General features: G+C 37.9%; 1 protein-coding gene across 4 annotated transcripts in view; it reads left to right on the top strand.

Moving 5' to 3' along the window:
• Positions 1-278: 278 nt before the first annotated feature.
• The window catches only part of Scn2a (sodium voltage-gated channel alpha subunit 2), a 116,491-nt gene continuing 91,689 nt past the window's right edge, over positions 279-25,080 (top strand). The window contains exon 1 of one of the 4 annotated variants that reach the window (XM_075985011.1): positions 279-528. The gene's annotated coding sequence lies outside the window, so the exon portion shown is untranslated. Of the gene's footprint in view, positions 529-907; positions 1,035-7,279; positions 7,387-25,080 lie in introns of those variants that run through there. The other 3 variants (XM_075985007.1, XM_075985010.1, XM_075985009.1) reach the window with 3 other exon arrangements.

Here is a 25,080-nt window from a genome sequence, read left to right as displayed (position 1 = left end):
TTAATTCTTATTTTAACGTAATACAAACAAATCCTTCAAAAGTTGAACTATAATTTTTTGAATTAATAGTATAATAATGACTTTTCTATGTTTTATTTGTGGCTAATTAAGGTAGTTGAAGTCAAATACATTAGAATTCTGAATGATATATACCATTTAATCTTATTTGTTGAATGCTGTTCTGCCAAAAGAACTTGAATTACAGTGATTCCACTTACGGCCAGGAGATGGAGCTGTCCCGCAAGCGGCTCCCTTAGATTTATTTATTTATTTATTTTAATTTAGCACGCTGTTTTCTAACAGACTGTGGGTACCATCGAGTGAGTGAGTGTCAGAACAGAAAGCTAAGGCAGAAGCGAAGAGGATGCAGTGAGTGTCCTGTCTTGGCTCTTCTTTTTTAGTAAGGACATTACACATGTGAGATTTTACTTTCTGCTGTAGGCTGAATTCTAGAGACCCGCATTGGAGACTGCTAGATTCATCAGGCACATGGATTCTGTGCTATGATTACCATTCCCTTTATTTCAGGTAAGCAAGCATGTTTCTATTTTTGTCGCCTTGGTGAATCATTATCCTGCCAAATGATGGCATTTGAATTAAGATGTGCTTTGTAATCTTGTATTCAAACCCAAAAGGTTCGGATGCTTTAATTCTGGTTGTGCTGCATTTAAAAAAAAAAAATCTCCCTATGCCAAAATGATCACTGGCTGGGCCATGCTGTATTTTCACGTTTCCTCGGCTTCTCGGGCATTCGTGTCGGTGGCTGGATTTGTTTGACTTGGGAAGATAAAGCTTTCAGAGTGAGGGATGGGCCTTCTCCTCACAAGGGGAATACTGATGCTTAATGTGCTGAACAAATCATAGAGAGGTAACGAAGCCGATTAACATGGCAGTGCCTCTGCCGGAGCCAGCGACTAAGCCCCCTGGGCACAGCTTAAGAGGCAGTCCAGCGTCCTGAGCCCAAGGCCTTTGGAACCATCGCTCCCGCAGGGATGTTGGGATTCTGTGTGCTTTTGTTTTAACCTTTCCGAATGGTATGTAAGTCACTTCTCTCCCACGAGTGAAGATTGATGTAATGTGTTTAATAGACTCCTAGCGACAGCGTTTGACTCGCCCTCCCCCATATGAGCAGAACATGAAAACTCATTAATGGTTGGGAGAAATTGATTTTCCTTTTTTGTGAAGAAAGGGTGGTAGACATTTAGAATAGTTCATCTTGTGGAAAGTGTTCACATTTTAAATGATTTTAGGTCATGTGATGTTAGCTGTGCCACAGAGTGGAATGACTCAGGAGGTGGAAATGGCATGCAACAACCTTTCTTCCTCCTGCTCTTCATGATTTCTCATAAAGGTTCTTCTATGGTTATCAGTATAATCAGGGAATGAAATATAGACATGTCATATTCAAAAGCCGGGGTTAAAAATTTGACTCAACATTTGGAGTGATGTGAATGAATTTTTAAAATGCATAAAAAATATTTTTGTAAGCCGGTTAGCTGTGTCACTCCCTGTTGTGGAGACACGTGTGGTGTGTGTGTGTGTGTGTGTGTGGTGTGTGTGTGTGTGGTGTGTGTGTGTGTGTGTGTGTGTGGTGTGTGTGTGTGTGTGTGTGTGGTGTGTGTGTGTGTATGTATGTGGTGTGTGTGTGTGTGTGTGTGTGTGTAGGTGGCAGGCAGTGGGGTGCATGCATCCAGGATGTTTCTAGCTCAGTCATCGTTTTCCTGTAAAGAGGTAGTTGGCTGTGTCTGAGGTTCTGAAAGCTGTGGGGGTTTGAGATGTTTAGGAATACTGAAAAATATATATATAATTTGACTATGTAGAATCTACCCAGAGTTCCCAGTAATGCGTAGGCGAATACATAGGTTGATTGAATCACAGATTTTTATGTAGCATGTATCCATATCCCATGTAGAGAAGAGCAACTGTAGCTGACAGGCTACATGGACTTGACATTAGATGAGTTGTTACACTCAGAAGTCTGGGCTCAATTAACAGCAGCAGGAAAGACTAGTACCCTGACTGGCAGTTTTCAGTTTCTTCTACAGCAATTATCTTCACTGTGAACATATCCAAATGGTATATTCCAGATGTGCTGATGATATTGACTCTTGAAGATGTTGACTTGGTAAATTCTGTAAAATAGTTCCTTTCAGTGTATGTTGCACAAGGGATTATCATATACAGGGCTAAATTTTCTCAAAGTTCTTTCCAAAAGCCACAAGAAAACAGCTCAATTAAACTGCTATGGAGATTGTATTCCTTAATACTGTGTTTTCAGTTTATATTAGGGATATTGTCTACCTTGTGCTCATGAATGACATAGGCAGCCTTCGAGAGGCTCATCAGTCTGTTTCCTGCCCTATAGGATACTCTGTATACAGAGAGAATGATATGTGGATGCTTACTTAGGTGGTTCTGGGTACAAATTACATACTTCTTCATTATCTGGAGAAAAGAAGGGCATTGACATGTGTCATTTCTACACACATATTGGTGGAATGCCATGTCTTTATCCAAGAATGCTCCATGGTAGGAACTGAAAAGTCATTACAGGAACTGGAGAGAGGACTCAGCGGCTAACAGGAAGTTCTGCTTTTGCAGAGGGACCTGCATTTAGTTCCTAGAATCCACTCTGGGCAGAGTACAATTTTCGATAGCTCTAGTTCCAGGGAATCTAACCCTCTCTTCTGCCATCATTGAATGCTCCATTCACATGGCATGTTCATTCGCAGATACACGCACAATTTAAAAATAAAACAGACCTTTAAAAGAGAAAATTTGCTTCAGAGGATATGACACGTTATCCTGAACTCTGTGGAACATCTACCTATTTACTTAAACACCATTACCCCTCCACACACACACTGACACACACATAAACATAACTAAGAAGCTAAATAAACTGGGCATTGTGGTGTACACCTTTAATCCAAGTACTTGAGAGGCTGAGGCAGGGGGATCTCTGAGAGCTCGAGGACAGCCTGGTCTACAAAACAAGTTCTAGGACAGCCAGAGCTACACAGCCAACCCCTGTCTCAAACAAACAACTAAAACAAATAAGAAATAAAATAGATTTAAAATGGAAATACACATGTGCAGATGCTGTCATTACTTAACATTATAATTATATAATAATAATATATAATTAATATAAAATATTATAATAAAGAAAGGAGATGAAGAAAAGGAGAAAAATGAGTGGGACCAGGATGTGGGGGCCTGGTTCATGCTAGGTACCATGCAACAACTTAGCTTCAAAGTTTCTGATGATAGAAATCTCAGGAAAAATAAATTTGAAATGGATTAAACATCATTAGATATTTTTTAAAAGTTGACTATAAATTTAACAACATATTTTAGGCATAAAGGTGAGATAAGCATATAGAAAAAATTAAACAGGAAAATTTTGGAGAATGAGCAATAATCCAATATGTTTATAGCTTCTTGTTTGCTTATTTTAGTTTTGTGCTGTTTTATTTGGGGCTAGCTACTAAAATTAAAGGAAGAAATTTGGTTTTCAGTGTTAAACATTCAAAACATTCAAGCAAACTTTCATGCTGAGAGAAAATTTGATGTCAAATTAGAGTAAATGTTAATTTAAGGCTGAACTTATGACATATGAAGTCATAGGGATTATTTAAGTCTCACACAAATGCAAATCCACAGGGTACAGAAGTACAGCTAAATTATTGGAGTGTAATCTTCAGGTTTGGAGAGCAAGGGAAATCTAGAAAGGATATTAATTCATCACAGGAAGTGATGGGAAAGGCTAGACAACTATCAGTATGGTAAGAGACACAGTGTATAAACTGTATTTCTGAACAAGAATTAGAAACAGTGGAAAGCCTGTGAAGCTGTTGGTTGGCCTGGCAGCAGGATGAAGGCAATGAACTTAGTTTTGATTAGTAAGTCCTAGGTGAACATCAAGACATTAGAAAACTGACCATGATCAGGGTTTCTGTGGAGAAATGAGGCAATGGAGAAGTCTGTTTAAATATTAGGGAACTGACAAGTCAAAGTTAAGGTGATGGATGCTCTACAGGATGGAGAAGAAGGTTCCTTGGACGAAAATTCATTTCAGTTAGGACCACAGAAAAATTAGTCTATAAGTCATTGGAGAGATTGAGGAGAGAAGCAACAATCACAGTGTAAGGAGAGACAGGAAACAAGGTTCAGGGTCTGTTTAAAGCATAAGACCAGATTTATGCATAAAAAAAAAAAAACATGAGACCAGGAGGTGAGGGGTACCGACTCTTCTTCCAGAGGACCTAGGCTGGATTCCCAGCACCCACGTGGCAACTCACAGCAATCTAAAAACTCCAGTTCTAGAAGATCAACCACCCTCTTCTGGCCTCTGTGGGCACTGAACACACGTACACACAGACATACACACAAGCAAAGATTCCATACAAAAGCAATGAAAAAGAAACAAATCTTAAGAAAAGAAACAAATCACAAGACCAGAGGAGATAGGTGATGTTTCAAAACAATGCAATGGCAGTCCAAAGGAGTGGTTTGCCCTTGTCTGTACAATAGAACACATGATCTCTTTAAATCTATTGATTGCTCAGAATGGGTTATTTGTGGCATATGGACTTTCTTGAAGGAATAATTAATCCTCAGTAGCAAAACACTTTCCTGCAGAACACAGTTTGGTCTCCTTAATCCTTGAATGAGCGGCTTGTAACACTGCTTCACAGAAAAGTACAGCACACATATCTCCATCATCTTTCTCAAGGATCACTTAAAACTTGCTCTTGGTTGCTCCTGTGCACATCTATTGCACACATAGTGGTTTGTGTGGGATATCCTCCGTAGGCTCAAATGTTTAAAAGCTTCACCAGGTAGTCTGTTCTTTGTGGAGGCTGAGGAAGTACAGCCTTGTTGGAGGAAGTGTGTCCCTGGACAGGCTTTGAGAGTTTAAAGACCATCTCCACTTCCAGTTCACTCTCTTTGCTTCATGCTTGCAGTTCAAGATGTGAGCTCTCAACATCTCTTACTGTTGCTATGCCTCGCTGCCTTGATTACCCTCTGGAACCATAAGCCCAAAGAAAATCTTTTCTTTTATAAGTTGTCTTGGCCATGATGCGTTACAGTGGCAGAAAGGTAACTAATACAATGCATCAGTACTCTGGGCTAGTTTTCCCACTTCTGAATGAATTCTTTAAGTTCTTTTACTCAACTATCTCATGTCATTGGTACTTTAACAAGATGTGTGTAAAGAGAAAAGTCTCCGTGTTCACAAACATCTTTTACTAACATCTACAAAGCTTCCTACCAGAGCTCCTCTTCCTCCTGTCGGCAAGCCCAGAATTCTCCTTGTTCTTCCTTAGAGTTGCTCTCTAGTCAGTCCTAGTGGCGAGGTGATGCCTTGAAGATGTTGAGGAAGAATTTTATCCTTCATCTTGGAGTTGTTCTCCTTGTTCAACCAAAAGCTTGGTTCAGTTTAGAGCTGACTGGATGAAGTATGGCATCTGGATTCCAGACTCACTGCATTCTGTGGGGTGAGACTGAGGTCATAACATGGTGTGTGAGATGTAGTGTGTCTATGCATGCCTTTCTTTCCCTCAGGGCAGATGCTAGGAAACACAGTAAAGGCAGAGACCTCCAGCTGCTCTTTGTCCTCTGCCTCCCTCTTGTCTTCTCCAGAAGAGAGTGTAGATCTCCTCACAAATTCCTCAGCTAATTTCTAGCTCTTCTAAGTGAGAGTATCTTTAGTTTAGTACCTTCTTAATAAAATAAGATAAAATTCAAATTGCATGTGTGATTCCTAAATTTCTTAACAAGTTTTGGTTCTGCGGTCATCTACAGGATTTATATCCTTGTAATTATCTGAATTTTGATATGACTGTCTTCTTTGAAGACTAACATGGACGTTTTGAATGTATGGAGGGGATCTCACTGTGAGGAACGGAAAGACTAACTCAGTCTCATCCCACTAACATCTGCTGAGCACAGGCAGTCGATTCTTCAAAGATGCCTCCATCTGGAGCTTCTGGGATAAGTATTCACCACGGAGCAAACCCAGTGATCATTTCGCAGCTTGGAGCACTTCCAGAGGGTCTAATTGCTTGGCTTGGTTGTTATTTACCTTTGTAAACATCTACTTTATTTTATTATCTTATTTTTGGTGTTTTTTTTTTGAGAGTAGGTTTCTCTGTGTAACAGGCCTGGCTGTCCTGGACCTCTCCTTATAGACCAGGCTGGCCTCGAACTCACTGAGATCCACCTGCCTCTGCCTCCCAAGTGATGGGATGACAGGCGTGTACCACCACTGCCCTGCTAAACATCTATTTTATAAACCTCTTTCTTTTAGATGGATCATAGAAAATGCAGAACAAATCTTACAATGACTGCCTTCAGCTTGCTGTTCCAGGCAAGCCTACTAAGAATCATCTCTGGGTAGTCTGAAATTCCATTGAAAACTCTTGTAATGAAGGTAACACAACCCTTGGCCAATTCAGGATTCTACCAGCTGAAAGCAAAAGGCCCATTATTTTTCCTGATGTCATCACTTTGAGCATAAATTACTAATACTTTTTTGTTAGATGTGGTTTAAGTACCAAAAATGTTTGCAGGTGAGTTTATTTCAAAGGAAAAGCAATCTGTTAAAAAAAAAAAAACTAAAAGATTCAGATACAAACTCTGCATTTTAAGATGCTGTCAATGTAGAATTTGCTGATAACTTCTTCACATACCTGCTATCTCTAGAATACATGCTGTGTTTTCTTCTCCAAATTTAATACAATAGAAATAGAATTTATTTTAAAAGTTCACTGACTTTTGTGTGATGATGAATTCTAATACTTGGAGTTCATAAATAAAATCACTCATAATGTCAATGAAGAAAAATGAGAGACTTAATAACACAGCTGCATATTATACTTATTTCAAGGTATGAAAGTTTTATTTACATTTTGAAGATAAAAGGGATTATCATTGGCAAAAGAGTGATACCTATTGAAATATTGTTTTAAAGTAGGAAAATATCAATCGAATCAGGAGCATGGGATAAAAATCTTATGAAAACCGAAAAGTAGATGGCTTTTCTTTGCTTTTTTTTTAGAGTTACACAACAATGTCATCTTCCCTTATAATCCTAAGCTGATATTTTCATTAACTTTCAATTAAGACCTTTAATTGAAAATTAAATACTTTTATTATGAAGATAGTATCATTACTGGTGTCTAATATGGACAGTTTTCAAATTTAATTTCTGAAACTTTCAGAGAGTTTAAGAGGCACACATATCTCTAATTTGCTAAATTTTTTGCATTAGTTTTTGAAACTAGGTCCTGGTTGATCTATAACTCACTTTGGAGAGCAGGCAGGCCTGGAACTCACAGAAATCTTCCTTCCTCTGAGTCCCAAGTGCTGGGATTTAAGGTATGTGCCATCATCATACCTGGCCTTGATGCAAATTTATTTCAACCCATTTTCTGTATCAGATTGTGGTAAAAAGGTTTTGATGATTAAAAATATATCATCTGAATATGTTAACGTTGCTTAAGGGTAAAATTGTAATGGACTAAAATGACCTAAGGGGGGTAAAATCGCCCTCAAGAAGTGTTTTAACTCTTTCAATCACTCTTACACTTTTGAGATCTTTTGTTGCTGTCTAGAAACGGCTGAGATTCTGTGTTCTCCATGTGAGCATGCCTGGATGGTATTAGTGGATAAGTGTGAAATTGTGTGATTGTGTAGCTTTATCTTACCTGGGTCTTGGGTTGGGAGCTATGTAGGAGAGGGCAACAACGGAATAACAGAATGCTTAGGAGGCTTGTGTGAGAAGTTAGTTGGACTGTCATGATAAAGGAGAGACTTTATCGTTAGAGCTTTTAAAAGATAACATGAGGAATACTGAGAACTCAAGAACAATCGCAGTGGGTTTTTGATCCTACTGCACGTACTGGCTTTGGGGGAACCTAGGCAGTTTGGATGGTCACCTTAGGAGACCTGGATAGAGGTGGGCGGTCCTTGGGCTTCCCACAGGTCAGGGAACCCTGATTGCTCTTCGAGCAGATGAGGGAGGGTGACTTGTTCGGGGGAGGGGAGGGAAATGGGAGGCGGTTGCGGGGAGGAGGCAGAAATCCTTAATAAATAAATAAATTAAAAAAAAATTTTAAAAAAAAAGATAACATGAACACTATTTCCTTTTCGGGGATAATTGACGTCTGCTGTTAATAATTAACATCAAATGTGAAACACCTAAGACTTGGAGCTCGCCATCTGGGGAGGGTGGTGATGCTGTCTTTTTATTATCCAGCATCTTCTACTAACTAGGATGTTCTTCTCTTTGACCATGTCTCTTGTAGACTGAAGGCTTGAGAAGTCTAGTGTTAGCAAAAACTCCCGTAAAGAAGTCTGCAGAAACTGATAGGTTGATTTGAATCACAATACGGAGGAGAGGTTGAAATGTTGCAGGGTCGGAGACTAATTACCTATCTTGGGTTAGTTCTGGCCCTCGGGAACAGCCATCTTTGCCAACCTATGTACGGGTACTAACATCTTGTGGGTAGTGGATGAGAACCTATTGGAATCTATTCACTTAACTGAGCAGTGGCTTCCACCAACCCAGCAGTTAGAACCTCATCAGACAGCATCTTGGGCCTATAGAGAAGCTTCCCACATCTTGCTATACCTGCCTCTCTGATGGACCCACCAAAGTATTTTAAACTTGACTTGATTTATGGCTTTCTCTGTTCTGAGAGAATGTAAAATTTTGTGAAACTGGTTCTGTTTTAGAATACAGAATTTGAGGTTACCTAAATACTATTCCCAGACCATGGTCACTTGAAACAAACTGCCCATGACTTCCTTTAACATGAAAACCATGTGTTTTTTTTTTATTGACACTTGTTACAGGGAACGGGGCCCCTTGTTCCAGCCACCCCACTAGTTTACACCCAAAATAATCACACAGAAACTATATTCATTTAAACATTGACTGGCCCATTAGTTCTAGCCTCTTATTGGCTACTTCTCACATCTTGATTCAACCCATTTTTAATAATCTGTATGTTACCATGAGGTCGTGGCTTACTGGGAAAGATTCTGCATGTCTGACCTGGCAGCTCCATGGCGGCTCTCTCTCTCTGCCCTTCTTCTCAGCATTCAGTTCTGTCTACTCTGCCTACCTAAGTGCTGCCCTATCAAAAGGCCAAGGCAGTTTCTTTATTCAACCAATGAAAGAAACACATAGACAGAAGAACCTCCTACACCAGACACTAACAGCTTCCAGACCGCTCAGATCTGCTGGGAAAGTAAGCGTTCAGACTCCATGTGAACATTCTTAGTCAAGAAGGCTTAGTTTATAGAGAGGTGATACGCAATGTAGCAAGTACCCAAGAACGCGATTTACTAACAAGTCTTCAAGAAGAAAGTGTGAACTGGTCACAGAAAACTGTGGATGTTTGATGGTCTTATTTCTATGGACCGAGAGAAGAAAAGCAGAAGAGGGGTCTACCGTGTCTTAAATTGAATCAGTGAACCCAGATCAATGAGTCATGATTTTAATCCCTAGGTGTCAGAAAGTTCAAATGTAAAGTAGCTTGTCATTTAGATAAAAAACATTCAGACAAGCTATCCCAGCCACTGGCTATGATAGACCAGCAATGTCCTGAGGGACACTTGAGTCCTTAGTTATGTCACAAGGAAAGATACAGTTCTGTAGATTTTGAGACGGCTGCCTATGGAAGTCAATTCTGTATAGAATAATGGTTAGTAAATTGTACTGACTACTGATCTGGACCCATAACAATCAGACCACAGGAACTCATTCTTTACCTGGTATACCTTGTCTAGAGGCCTTTAAGAAGGAATCTGTAATTGTGACTTCTGGAACCAGCCTTCTGGCCCATGGCCGAAAGCTCCCTAGATATCCAGTAATTTTCCCCTAGCAAGTTTTTTAAAAAGTAAGTCTGCTAAAGTAAAAATAACAATTCACAGAAATCTTATCACAATTTTAATTTCCCCCTAGATCTTTTTATTTTATGTGTAGGCATGTTTGTATGCAAGATTTTTTTCTGTGTACCATACGCACAAAATGCCTGCAGAGGCAAGAGAAGATAGCAAATACCATTGAGAAGGAGTGACTGACAGTCATGAGCTATCCTGCTGGTGCTGGGATCTGAGCCCTGACCCCTACAAAAGCAGCAAACGCTTTTAACTATGAAGCTATCCCTCCAATCCCATAATTTTTAGATGGGGCAACTTGGTGAACTAAATGAACAATAAATACTTTTTATCAACATTAAAATAATTTCAATGAAAAGTTTTGAAATACAAATTTAAGCTCATAACTGTTATGCAAACCTCAATATACAAAAATAATAAGAGAGTTGACAACTTAGATGACAGTCATGACCTCTGACCCAGGACTATGGGCAGACAAAAGGGGTGGATTTGTTGTTTAATTTGATGAATTAAAGTGGGAATTAAAGTGACTTTATGCTCTTTGTGCTTCAATTTCTTAGTTCTAGTAAAATTATTTACTGCTTTATTTTTTTAGAAACTACCATTATTTAATCAAAATTATTCAACTGACTCTCTTAAAGAGTCAATATTTGTGTATTATTCTAAATCTCAGCTTAGATACTTTTTTTCCTATTGTCTTTGTTTGTTTGGTTTAGTTTTCTTGTTTTCTTTTTTTTAGAAAAAAAATCTATGTAGTACTGGCCGTCCTGAAACTCACTTTGTAAATCAGGCTGGCCTTGAACTCATATAGATCCACATGCCTCTGTCTTCCAAATGCTGGGAGTAAAAGTGTGTGCCACCACCTCCTGGGAACTAGATGCTTGTTTTTAATAAATAGAAAACACAGAACTTTCCTTGAGCAGGCAAGATGGCTCAGTTGGTAAAGACACTTATCACCTAGTGTGATCACCTGAGTACAATCCTGGGGACCCTGTGGCAGAAAGAGAGAACCACTTTGGTGTACACTCACCCCCAACACACAATAAATAAATTTGAAAGAAATTAAGAAAGCATAACGTGTGGGCATGTGTGTGTTTGTTTTCATGTGTGCACGTGTGTGTGTGTGTGTGTGTGTGTGTGTGTGTGTGTGTGTGTGTGTGTGTAGATCAGTTCTTTCTCTACCTTACACTTTGAGACAGGATCTCTCTCCAAATCTGAAGCCCAACACCTCCAACCTGTGTGGCTGAGCTATGTCTCAGGCCATTTCCTGCCTTCATCTCCCCGGTGCTGTGTGGGCACACACTGCCATGTCCCTCCCCAGCGCTGTGTGGGCACACACTGCCATATCCCTCCCCAGCGCTGTGTGGGCACACACTGCCATGTCCCTCCCCAGTGCTGTGTGGGCCCACACTGCCATGTCCCTCCCCAGTGCTGTGTGGGCCCACACTGCCATGTCCCTCCCCAGTGCTGTGTGGGCCCACACTGCCATGTCCCTCCCCAGTGCTGTGTGGGCCCACACTGCCATGTCCCTCCCCAGTGCTGTGTGGGCCCACACTGCCATGTCCCTCCCCGGTGCTGTGTGGGCACACACTGCCATGTCCCTCCCCGGTGCTGTGTGGGCACACACTGCCATGTCCTGCTTCTTCATATGGATATTAGAGGCCAAACTCAAGTATTCTTGCTTGTGTCTTTTACAGTCCAGCCCTGGAACATTTAGCACGTCCCATATGAGCATTTACTGAAAAGTTTCCATTGAATGTATTTCTCTGTCTTATAAACTTCAGAGAAATATCTTATGACCTAAAATATGAACAAAACTATCTCCTAATTATATGTATCTCAAGTATTGCTTCCTTTATAGGATTCTCTGTTACCATGTGCAGGTTAAATGTCCATTGCCCTAACCCATCTCTATACTTGTTATAATATAGATTAGACACCTGTGCAGCCAGGTTATCATCCCTCAAATGAAATTTTGGAGATCAGTGAGACAGATATTGTGTCTTCTGTTTCCACCAAACTACCCAGAACTGACACACATGGATCTGTTATTCTAATTGCTGTGGGGAATGCCTGATATAAACAATTTAAAAAGTGGAAAGATTTCTTCTGACTTAGAGTGCCAGACATTCCTGTCTATGCTGGGCAGGTTGGTGGAGATAGAGTAGTAGCCAATCTGTAGCAGCCAGGGAGCAGAACAGTGCAAGAGTGGGGTGAAGGGAGGACAAGATATAACAGGCAGAGACACTCCCCAGAGACCTGCTTCTTCTAGCCAGGCCTTACCTTTGAAAGGAATAGTTCTGTCAAATCTTTAATTCATCAGTGGATTAAATAACTCATTAGGTCAGAGCCCACATCATCTGATCGAATCGGGAAGGGCTTTCACTGCCACACTGCGGTGTGCTCCACTAGCCTCATAGGCATCGCTCAGTTCAATCAAGATGGCAATCAAGATTAATAATCACAGCTGACTTCCTTTGGAGGCCATTAGCGCGCCTGCAAAGCTGAGTTATGAGCAGCTGCAATCCAGATACTGCTGGAAATCGTGTGTGTGTGTGTGTGTGTGTGTGTGTGTGTGTGTGTGTGTGGTGTAAATGTGCCCTGCCTCAGGAAGGTTACTGAAATAAGAGTCATAGTAGTTCCTTCTTATGCCTGTGCCTTTAATAGTTTAAGAGCCTCTCAATTTGATTTTAGTTCCAGTTTACTCCTGTTTATATGGGCAGTGGAGCAAACATACTAAACATAAAATTGTCAGAGGAAACTAATAATTATTGTTCTTGTATTATCTGTCTGTCTCTTGAGTGTGCACATTCTCTCTGGAATTTTCTAACTCCATAATAGAGTAACGTTTATACTCCATGTCTCAGTTCAGTTTCTATCACTATGAGTGATAAAGACCATGACCAAAAACAATTTGGGGGAATGGGTGGTTTATTTGATTTACATTTGCTGGGTTACAGTCCATTGAGGGAAGCCTATGCAGGAACTCAAAGGAAGAACCTGGAGGCAAGAACTGAAACAGAGACCATGAAAAAATGCTGTGTACTGACTTGCTCCCTGTGGTTTACACAGCCTGATTGGTTATACAACCCAGGACTACCTGCCCATGGGCGTTACTGCTTACAGTGAGCTGTGCCCTGCCACATCTCCCACATCAATCATTAATCAAGACAATGCTTACGGAGTTGCCTACCTGCAATCTGATGGAGCGTTTTCTCAGCAGAAATTCCCTCCTCCCAAATGACTTTAACTTTTGTCAAGTTTTAAAACACAAAGTCCTCCCCCCAACCTAGCCAATCCATTCAGCAATAGAGTTAACCAATCACACACAAACACACACACATACACCATATGCAGCCTATATCTCCTACCCTCAGAATTGCAACCTAAACAATACAAATACCTAACTTCCATAGGGGGAATGAAACATAGATAGCAACACTCTTTTGACATTTTAACTGCAAAGACTGTGGATTTGGGCAATAATTTCAAATCTTTAATTGATAATTTATACCACACTTGACCATGGCCACATTTGACATTAAAGAATACAAAGAAATTAGAAGTTGCATTGCTCAGTAGTCATTCAGATCAGAAATGTTCCTAGGTAAAACAAAATGCATGGAGATAGACATCAGATCTGGGTTTAGACTTTGAAATAAATGAATTCACGTGATTTTAAAGTGAAACACAAAGAACTAAAAGAAGTACCACAGATTTGGCTACACTATTCCTAGGTATATTCCTGAGGGGTCTAAGTCAATACATCACACATTCAATAATTCTTGCACATCATGTTTATTGCAACACTGTTCACAGTAACCAAGATGTGCTGGGACTGGAGAGATGGCTCAGTGGTTAAGAGCATTGACTTCCAGGATCCGGGTTTAATTCCCAACACCCACATGGCAACTTAGAACTGTCTGTAACTCCAGTTCCAGGGAATCTGACACCCTCACACAAATAAAGATGCCAAAAAACCACCGGTCAATGAAAATAAGATTAAAAAAATAAATTAAAAGCAATATTAAAGATCTAAACAATCTACAAGCTATCAATAAATGAATAGCTAAAGAAAATGTGATCTCCACCTATCCTAAATGTAACCAAAAGCTTAAAATTTCTTCTGAAATTATGAACTGTGAAATCCAGCATCAACAATGAGCAGCAAACAGAAGAAAGCTCATTTACTATGTTTCAGATATATTAATCTTGGGGTTGATACTTTTGCATTCTTGCATTGCTCTCTCTGAAAATGTACAGTGGCAGTTTCTCCAAAATAAGGTTTTTTAACCTCCAAGAGAAAACAAAAGAAAATGTTTAAAAAAATAATGAAACTGTATCATTCACTGGGTAATGGCTGTAACTGAGGTTACTATGGTCAGGGGAACAAGCCAGCATCAAGAAGACACACGATATATGTTTTATCTCTTATATTATGCTTTATGATATGAGAGAAGTCATATTGTGAGTGTGGAACAGGGAGTTCCCAGAGGTAGAAGAAGAAAAGGATATAAAGGAGGAAAAGGCTATATATATATATATATATATATATATATATATATATATATATATGTGTGTGTGTGTGTGTGTGTGTGTGTGTGTGTGTGTGTGTACACATATATATAGTGTCAAAATGATACCTAGTATTTTGCAAGCTAAGAAAAATTAATTTTCAAAAAGTTATACAGAAAGAATCATGTTTTGATGTATAAACTCTGCAAACAAAATATATGGGAAAATAGTAAGTGACAAATAAAAAAAAGTAAAAAACATTGAGCTCACAAAAAGTAAAGCACAAAGATCTGGGTTTAGAAATAGCTTATGCACAAATTCTGCATTACCTGGATGCTTCAGGATATTATTAAGTATAGCTATTTCTGAAATAAATGGAAAGAAGAAAGATAGCATCTTCTTTAAAATGTAAACACTTAATGATTCAAATGTATTTCAAAAATATCCATCTACTCCTTGTGATCGTTTCTATTGTTCAAAATATATGACATACTGAGGGTTGAAAACTATATACTGTCTAAATATTTATAGTTTGGTTAAAACTAATAAATTAATTTTATTCAATTATTTTTCTGAAAATGCATACTGTTCTTACAGAATTGTATTTTCATTTTTAAAATCCATTAATTGTGCAATTAAGACAAAAAGTTTGAGAAATTATTTTGTATTAGGATGTTTTATTTTGGAATATTATTTTTTATTGAAAATAGATTTCTTTCAGACAACAGATTCTGATAACAGTTTCCCCTCCCCCAACTCTTCACAGATTCTTCCCCCAAATCCTGTTTTGTTTTCACAGACACACTTTTTCTATGGAATTTCACGTAATTTAACACAGTTTTTCAAAGCAAGTTTCATTATTGCATTTGGCTATTGTTAGCTTTCTCATTTGCTGGCTGCATATTTCCCTTGATTTTTAAGTTAAAACTGGCAGGATTTTCCATTTTTATTGGAAGTTTCATGGACTAAGTCTTAAGATATATTCTGGGCTTGTTTTGTTTACTGATTTATGGATTTCTTATGCTCTTAAGTTATTGCTCTTTATTTAAGGTGATTGGTTCTTTGTCTTGAAAAAATCATTAATGGTTTTTTGCTTTAATACTAAATAATTAGGGAGTCATATAAGGTCTGTAAATTGTTTTTCTGAAAACCACTATGACCATAACCCTATAAGACTATATCTGTACTATAATTCTAAAATATTCTTTGAGCAAAGATTTTTTTTTGAAAGATTTTGGGTTTGTTTTTTTTTTAGGTTTCAGATTTCAAGAAGTAGGTAACATTTTAGAGAATGTTGTAAGTTTGATTAACGTATTGTGGCCAAAACTCTTGGGTAAAGTTTCCAAAATATTGACTTTAAAAGCTATCATGAGTGTGGTTGGTAGAATACTTGCCTGGTAAAAATGCTAGGCCACAGAAAGGCTTGGGTTTGATCCTCTGCACAGCACACTCAACACTATGACACACAACACACACCTGTGATCCCAGCACTGGACAGACAGCCAGGGCACAAAGGTCAGAAGATCAAGGTCTTCTTTGGTCCCGTGTTAAGTCTGTGGCCCACTGGCATACAGAACCCTATCTCAAAAATCATTTGAAAGAGAGAGGAGGGGTTATTCTACAGGATTTGGGCTTTTATTACTTTATTCTTTGCTAACTGATCAGTTCGATAAATTATAAAGCGAATTTTCATAGTGGAATGCTATTTGATTCATTCTTAGTAAAAAACTTCAATCACATCTCTAATACTTACATTCCATGTGCAGAATTTATCTCTTAAAAACTGAGAAAGAAGAGTTTTTATATCTTGCAATTGTAAAGAATTTATAGTAGTTTTATATAATGAGCCACTGTTGCTAATTTTGTCACCTTATGGATACTTTTATTAAAAGTATACCATTTTAATATAAAATTATCTTATCTATACATGAATTTTTTTGTTCCTTGATACATATTTTGTCTCAAGTAACTTTGCAAAAACCTACATCTTTGTTTATATCTGACTGATGTATTTTTGCTCTCATCTTATTTTTAACTTTCGCAACTTGCTCCATGCCTCTTCGGAATAAACAGCATCTGCTCCTCTTTTGCATTATGATCTAATTTGGTGCTTTTTATTAGTTAATGTGAATCAAACAGTTCACAATTTATTATAGCCGGTTGGTATATTTGGTTTCCTGTCTGGTAATTTTTTTTATTGTTTCTATTTTTAGTTCTTTTTTTTCTCATTTTTTGATTACTCTTATGGCTCTTATCAACCAGTCTTTTTCTTACCTCTGCTTTTTTTCTGGTTATTTATAATACATTCATATATTTATATATATATATAATTTTGTGGTTTTTATCTTAAAAAGAAATTATGAGGACCATGAATGAAACAGTAGCTATTAGCCTCCACTATGTAAGATTAAAATAGTAATTATTTACTTGCTTACCCAACAGTTTTTGCATATATATGGAATGTACTTCAGTCCTTCGTTGGTGGGCTTGAAGCCGCTGGTATGATCCCCAACACTGCCAACTGCAACCAGTCAGTCAATCAATGTACTTTGACATTTTATACAAAGTTCTGAGAAACATCTTTTGTGATTTACCACCGTTGACAATGATTTGCATGCAGCTCTCTGTGGACGGCACACTTTGCTAAAGTTCCTGTGTTATCACGTTCCCTTTCCTCTGTCTTCAGTAGAACTAAGTGTGCTCAGACTCCCTTTATCACAACACGCGAGTCGGTGGTGTATTTCCTCAGCTGTGGGAGGAAATGCCTTTATCTAAGAAACACAATTTCATTTAGTGTACAGATATTTTACTACAGAAATATTCCAATGTTTTGCTCTCCGATGTCTAATATGGGAAAAATAAGACAGTAAACTCTTTCTCTTGCTTTTCCTTCCATTGGAAGCTAGGTTTTTCCCTACCAGAGATGAAACTTTTTGTGTTGTTTTGTTTTGTTTTTCATTAATTTCTACTTTCTCTAGCCACAACAGGATATGTTTACATGTGCGGTTTTCCATTAATGTGGGTGCTTTTCCATAATGCCTTTTAATTTAAAATTTTCCTTGGTTTGACAACTCCATTCTAGGGAGGAAAGAGTGACTCAGTGCTCAGTGGGTAAATCTGTGCTGCCCATAGATTTAGACACGCTATACCATTGTGTTCATGGCGCTGGTTGCGTTTTGAAATAGAAATGAATATGATGTTTCATTCACACTGGAGTTGCTTTAGCATCTGTGTGGCTCTCTGCTATTTTTCTGGGGACTGGTTAATCCCGAAATGGGAATGGCCCTTGAGCACTTTGGTTACCTCTCAGGTGAAATGACCTCTGCGTTAGTTTCTAAGTACTAATTGTTAAAAAAATATCCCAAAGGAAACCATAATGCAAAGTGATGTTTTATGCACATGTTAGTCCTGTCTGGAAACAGAAGAAGGAGGCTTATCTCATGGGTGTTCTGTGTCCATTTACAACATTGAACATAGTCTTCCACCCTATCCCTTAATTACAACATTCTGTTGAATTTTAAAATGTTGACTTTAAATGAGTTTAAAATTTTAAAAGTTTTGGTTTCTTTGATAAATCTATAATTGGTCTTTTTCTTAAATGAAAAGTATGTTAATAAAGGCTTAACTTTGAAAATAACACATTTTAAATATAATGTCTTTTGTTCTTTAATTTTTTAACTCATATTTTTGATGTATTTTGACCATATTCACCCCACCCCCTTATCCAATGTCTTCCAGGCTAGAACTAATGGGCCAAGCAGTGTTTAAAAGAATACAGTTTCCGTGTAATTATTTCGGGTAAAGCTAGCCGAATGGTGGGACGCAGCCCCGCCGCTCCTACTACATCCACCCCAACTTTACATCCACTCTAGTTGTGTTTGTGTGTGTATGCATGTGTGCGCGCATTGGGTGTTCAAAGAGACTTACACATCTTAAATGAAGAAAGGTATAATGGGGGCTAGGAAAGTCGAAGAAAGTTTTTATCTTATCCACATCCAGTCTCCAAACTCAAGAACCTTCAAGTCTTCTTCAGTTTCTTCAGCAACTTCCCCAACAAACTCTTCAGTTTTAATTAGAGGGACTCTAGGAATCATCTCTTCTTAATCTCTATAGTTTGTGAATGGATTTAGAACCTTATTGTTTTTTCCTGGACTTTTATTTTGCTTTGATTATGATGCTGGTTTGAGCCATGTTCTTTGAAAAGACCCCATCTCTAGCACATGTGTTTTATTAAACATCCACATGAGGCAACTCTGCTCCAAGGACACAATATATCAGCTTGAAGGTCACCTGAATAGAAAATCTAGGGAGATGACAATGGTTCTCATTTGATCTGATAGTCTACATGTAAAATAAAAGTCTTAATCAGGAGAGAGAAGACAAAGTTTCTCATGTTCATAATTTCTACTCAGTGCAGTATTTAGAGTCCTAACCAAAGCCACTGGACAAGAAAAAGAAATAAAATTCCTTCAAACAAAAATGGAAGTTACCAAATATCTCTGCTTGTAGGTGATACAATTTAATTTGTCGAAAACTTTTGAGATGGCATTTACGTTAAAACTATAAAATTAATAACTAACTAATTTAATAAAGCTACAGGATACATAATTAAAATATGAAAATCAGCAAATACTGTATACTAACAATGATTTATCTGACAGAATAATTAATAAACAAATCCTATTTTAAATAGAACAAAATATTTAGGAACAAAAATAAGGAGACAGATAAATGATATCTACCATAAAAACTATAAGCGTCAATAAAATATATTGAAGACACAAGTATATAGAAAGATATACCTTGTTCACAGATTTGAAGAATTTTAAAGATTCCATGTGATCCATATTACTATTACAATGAGGTTTAACATAAAAATGTTTTTAAGTCCTAAAATTTTAGGACTCACTACACCCAAATAAGCAAAGTAATCCTGGGCAGAAATATTAAAGCTAGAAACATTATAGTAACTTGTTTCAAAATATATTGTATGAAAAAAATCAGTTTTCAGTAAAAGAAAAATAAAATAAAATATAAAACTACAGCAACCACAGCATCATGCATCTGACATAAACTCTGACACACTGACTAGTGGAAAAGAACACGGGACCCAGGAGTATGTTCATATGTTTACTGTAACCAATTCTGGTAAAAGTGCCACAAAATAGGAAAAGGACAATCCATTCAATAAATGACAGTTGGAAATTGGTTATCCACATGCAGTGGGATGATATGAGATCCCAATGTTTTGCCATATATAAAATCAACCTAAAACAGATTTACTTGAACAGTAAAACTAGTAAAACATGGATCAGAGAAGAGGTTTCCTGGGAATGACCCGAGGAAGGATCCTGTTGGCTATGATGGCCAAACACATCAGAAAGGAAGCTAAAAATCCACAAGTAGGATTACAACAGGTTAGAAAGCTTCTGTATGCTAAAGTCAGCAGTTCACAGAGTAGAAAGTTTTTGCAGGCCAGCCATTCGATAAGGGGTTAAGAGCCCAAATATGTCAGGGATTTCAAGCCATTAACAGCTAGAAAGTCAATAACTTGATGGAACAGTGGATAAAAATACCAACATGTGTATGAATAGCTATCTAAATTGATATTTATTAAGAAAACCAATGTCTCTAATTGTTTGATTTAACATTATTGCTGCTGTTAGTTAATTCTACTGTAAGTATTGAACAAACTCATTTCTGACTGATGATAATTCAGATGGTCTTACAGAGCTGGAGAGCTAGCTCAGCCATTAAAGGTATCCTTTTGTCTTTTGAAGGATGTGATTTCATTTCCTAAGTGCCCTTCTTATTCTCTCCAGCATTTCTAATTCTATCGTGTTTCTTCTATCCTGTTTATTTAGGATCCTTCTCATGGTACTATTGAAAAGGCCGAGGTGCACGTTGATGTCATCTTTGCATTCATCTTCATCCAGCCTCACGTTTCATCTGCTTTGACTTCCCCCACATGCTTGAAGTTATCCTTCTTGGTTTCAAGGATCATCTTAGCTCTTGAGTTCATCCAACCGCCCTTATTTTAAGAGAAATTCCTCTTAAACACTTTCTTTTCCACGTGGTTTGCTTATTCTCATTAAGTCCTCTACTTCTGTCTTCAATAAAGTGTGATTCTCTCGCGCAGAGAAATGTGTGTTTTAGTTGAGATTTGCTTTCCATCCTAAGCGGAAAACCACCTAAACAAGCTGGGCTCATCTCCTTTCTTTACTTCTTTGTTGCCCACTCACCACTTACTCACTTTTAATCAGAATCATAGATACACTATAATATTAATTTAATCCTGAATACTTCATGTGTTCTGTGGTACTTGTGTCTTGTTTCACTGTCTTCCTTAAAAGCTACGGCAAATCACTAGTGACCTTCTGTGTCGCTTTATCACCTTCCCACTCAGCTGCATTCTTTCCTGACTAAACCTGCAGCTTGACCCTCTATCCCTATCCAACCCATCTCCTCTTGTCCCCATATGCTTCCTTTTCTATATGTCCAGAGCCAGACCCTGCTGAGACCTGGGCTTGCTTATAATTTTTTTTTCAACTGCAATATTCTCTTACCTAGGCCATCACTGGCAGCCCCGTATAAGTGCCACCTCAGCCAAAAAGCCATGGGAATCACTTTGTATTAATTTCCGTTTCTATTACTGGTGGGAACAATCTGGCTAATGCAGCTTAAAGAATGGTTTATTTTGGTTCATGGTCCATCGATGTGGGGTAGGCATGTCATCAGGAGTTTGAGGCAGCTGTTCTCATTGGATCCATAATCAGGAAGCAGACAGATGAACGAGGATGCTCAGCTTTCTTTTGTCTTTCTTGCTAAATCTAGAGCCTCAACCCATGGGATGGTATCATCTTAATTCATTGTGATTCTTCCCACTCAATTAACCCAATAGAGACTCCCTTAGGGCCATTCCCAGTGGTTTGTCTTCTAGATCATTCTAGAGCCTATCAAGTTGATGATCAATATTAACTATCACAGCCCTAAGTGCCTGTAACCTTTTTCAAACAGAAAACAATATAGCTCTATGTCCTTTTGGTTGCAATTGAGAGGGACAAAATATAAGAACTAGTCTTGTGGTCAGTGACATATTTGATAAAAACATCAGGTTCTTCATCTAAAATAATGATGCTCTATACCCCATCTTGATTTCCCTCTCAGAACTGAAGTGAATGATAAGCAAAATAGTGTATATAAAATCACACTGATCCATAAAATAATTTACAAGCTGTAGATGTCAATTTTGCAATAGTTTTAGAAATTATAAGCTCTAATGATTTTGTCACTATCAAATTGTGGGTGGCCTTGTTTTGCAGTATTGTGTCCTTTATGTCATGACTGGACTTTTTGTTTCTGTCCTTTTTGTAGGATTATTGTGGCTGCTTAGTTCACTAGATGGGTTAGTAGCTAGTTCTTTTTTTGACTTCTACTTTGGGAGATCAAATCTAGTATCTTGCACGTGTAAGGCAAGAATTCTGCTATTGAGACACCCCAACCCTAATTATCTAAGTTTTTAAAAATTCTTTGGAGGCAGATGGTGTGTTGGAGTGGGCTCCTGTTTATTTGGGAGCTAATTATCTCCAGGATATGATTGTGTGCACTTCCTGTTAAAGTGTGAATCCATAAGAGAGAAGCTTAGTGTGTTCCTACTGGTCACACAGAGACAGCAAAAGGAAGGTAACTGAGAGGCGAGTTTGGCCAATAGAAAGGGAAAGTAGAAAACTAGAGAATGGGACAGATGGCTTGTTGTCTTAACCTACTCAGACCTGGCTTAGTGTAGCCACAGAGTCTAGAAAACTGGAAGTAGACAAAGGTAATGGAGCTAGGGCTCATGTTTTCTTTCACTGAAATACAATTTCATTGAAATTAAAAAAAAAACATTTCTGAATATACACTAATTTGAACCTGACCATTGTATTCCTCATCTGACCACAATCCCAATTAAAATAAATAACCTTTGTGTCATCCAGTGAGCCCCTTTTGCTCCCGGACACATCACTGTACTGGGCTCTGTCACTGAAGCATAATTTGCCTGCTTAAAAGCTTCATATGAATGGTACCAAGGCAAAATATTTTTTCTTGGTTTCTTTACACTTGCCATAATATTATTTCAAGTTAAATATTTCTTGTGCATATAAGCAGTCATAACTTTTTATTATCAAGGAGTATCGTTACTTTTTCATCTCCCAGTTGATAAGATTTGAGCTGTTTGGCATTTTAGCTATTATTTTAAAAAAATTAAAAAAGAAAAAAAATTAAAAAAGGTTCGTGTGATCATTCTTAGCTAGTCTTTTGGGAAGAAGAGACTTTATTATTCTTGTGACTGTCAGACATGAAAGATCAAGCTCTAAAGCTATGCTTTTTCAAGCGATGTATTTTATTTATTTTTATTTCTATTTTTTAAAGATTTTTATTTATTGTGTAGACATTCCTACTGCCCGTGTATTTCCGTGCCAGAGAGGGCACCAGATCTCATTACAGGTGGTTGAGAGCCACCATGTGGTTGCTGGGAATTGAACTCAGGACCTCAGGAAGAGCAGTCAGTGCTCTTAACCTCTGAGCCATCTCTTCAGCCCTCAAGCGATGTATTTTAAATGTAATAACAGGAACACTTTGAAAGTTAAACAGCAAAAGATGCAGAATGCAAATATTAAGTAAAAAAAATGATAGGATTCTACTAGTAACAGATAATGTACATTTCTTGTCAAAAGACACTATACAAAATAGTCACTGGATAGGGAAGAAACAATGCATTTGTTTGTGTGCCCATGTGAATGCGTGAGGATATGTGTCTAATGATGTATGTCTGTGTGTGTTTAAGTATAGGTTTATTCGTGTGTGTGCGCTTGTGTGTGTGAGTGTGTGTGTGTGTATGAACATGTGCCACAGTGAGTGAGTGTGTGTGTTTGTGTGTGTATATATAAAATAGTATGTTTCCTGTAGCCTTTTCAAACATCCCTTATACTATTTATCACTCCTTCCTCACCCTCTATATTGCCTTCCCGATCCCCTTCTTTCCCTTCTCAATTAAGCTCCTCCCATCATTTCCTATTTCCTCCTTCATAGAAGCTATGTCTAACTATTCCCTTCTGTGGAACTCTTTCCCCTGGCCTCACAATGGTACCTTTTCACTTTCCCAGTTTCTGTGGTTAGTGCAGGTAACATACTCACATCTAAAGATTTGGAACTAAGTAATCCACAAATAATAGAGGACATGCAACATTTGTTTTTCAGGTCTTGGTTACTTCATTGAATATAATATTTTCTAATTCCATCCATTTACCTGTATTGGATTACATTTTTTTCCTTTACATTTTTTCTTTCGATTGCATACATGTACCACATGTTCATTATCCATTCAAATTCTTTTCAAAAGAACTTTTTGCCACAAACCAAAGCCTACCTATAAACTAAGTCTTGATCCATTTCAAAGATTGTTTTATTACAGTGGGTTTATTGAGAAGCCACGAGCAATAATAAATGTAGAAAAGTCTGCTTGTTAAAGCGGAGCAGCACATGTTAAAAGTAAGCAATCCATAGATTAAACGAGGAATAGCAAGACTTAAAAGACAGCCTGTCCTGAATGATGATTAAAACAAAGTTTGTTAAAAATTCTATGTTGAAGCCCTTAATCAACGTTGTGTCAGGAACTATTTAAACAAATTATCATTTTATTATCTTCAGAAGGCATGAGGAAAAGATAGGCAGAAAAGTAGGCGGGGGACTGAGAAAAACAGAAATGATGCCTATATCAACCCATGTCTCCATCTTACAGCACGTGTAATAAAGTCAGGAGGTCTTAACTATAACATTAGGTGAATGCAAACAGAACGGAGAATAAATCTTTGAGCAGGGTTTCTCTGGAAATCCTTCTAGCCTGATATACAATGATGCCAGAAATGTTTGCTGCATCATTCAAAAATGTATTAACCGTGACAGCAATAATGACGAGAGAAAAAGTTAGATGGTGATTGCAGAGTTGGATAGGAAGCCTAAGACAGCTTTGAGAACTGCTTTGAGGGATGAGACAAAGCCATCTGCTTCTGCTTCTAGTTTTAATCCATAATGACTGTATGAGATTTGACTAAACGATCTGGTGCAGGTCCCATCCAAACAAAACCCATTGTTTTCATTAGCATTGACTCTGGTGCCAACAGAAGAAAAACTGTGCACGATCATAAAGAAGGGGACGGCTCTGATTCCAAATCTGTCGTGTGTTCTGACTTACAAAATCTTCAATCTGCAAAAATATTTTCTTTCTAGAACTCAAACCATTTCCCTCCCTGGCTCTCTTTTATGAGATGCCAAAAGGAAATTGGTTTGCAGTTTGTGATCATGATTTGAACTTTTCAGAAAAGGTGTGAGTCACCCCTTGCTCTTTGATAATTTCCAAATGACGAGGCTTTGCTTTTAGGGATCAGCTCGAGGTTTTAGTTATTTCAGTTTATTTTTGCTTGGTTGGGGGTGAGAAAAAGAAATGAGAAATGCCACTTATGAGTATGAGTCCATTAATAAATTCAGAGAAAGCCAAGGGTCACCTTTTGGGGACAGAAAGATGATTTTTCTAAAGCCTTTGCCCTTTTCCTTTCTCCAGCAAACTTTTTTTCTTTCTTCCTTTTTAAGGGATCTGCTATAGGTTTAGGA

This window comes from Microtus pennsylvanicus, chromosome 9 (assembly GCF_037038515.1).
Source record: "Microtus pennsylvanicus isolate mMicPen1 chromosome 9, mMicPen1.hap1, whole genome shotgun sequence".
Lineage (NCBI taxonomy): Eukaryota > Metazoa > Chordata > Mammalia > Rodentia > Cricetidae > Microtus > Microtus pennsylvanicus.
The sequence above is the reverse complement of the archived record's forward strand: the minus strand, read 5'-3'. Positions and strand labels throughout refer to the sequence as shown.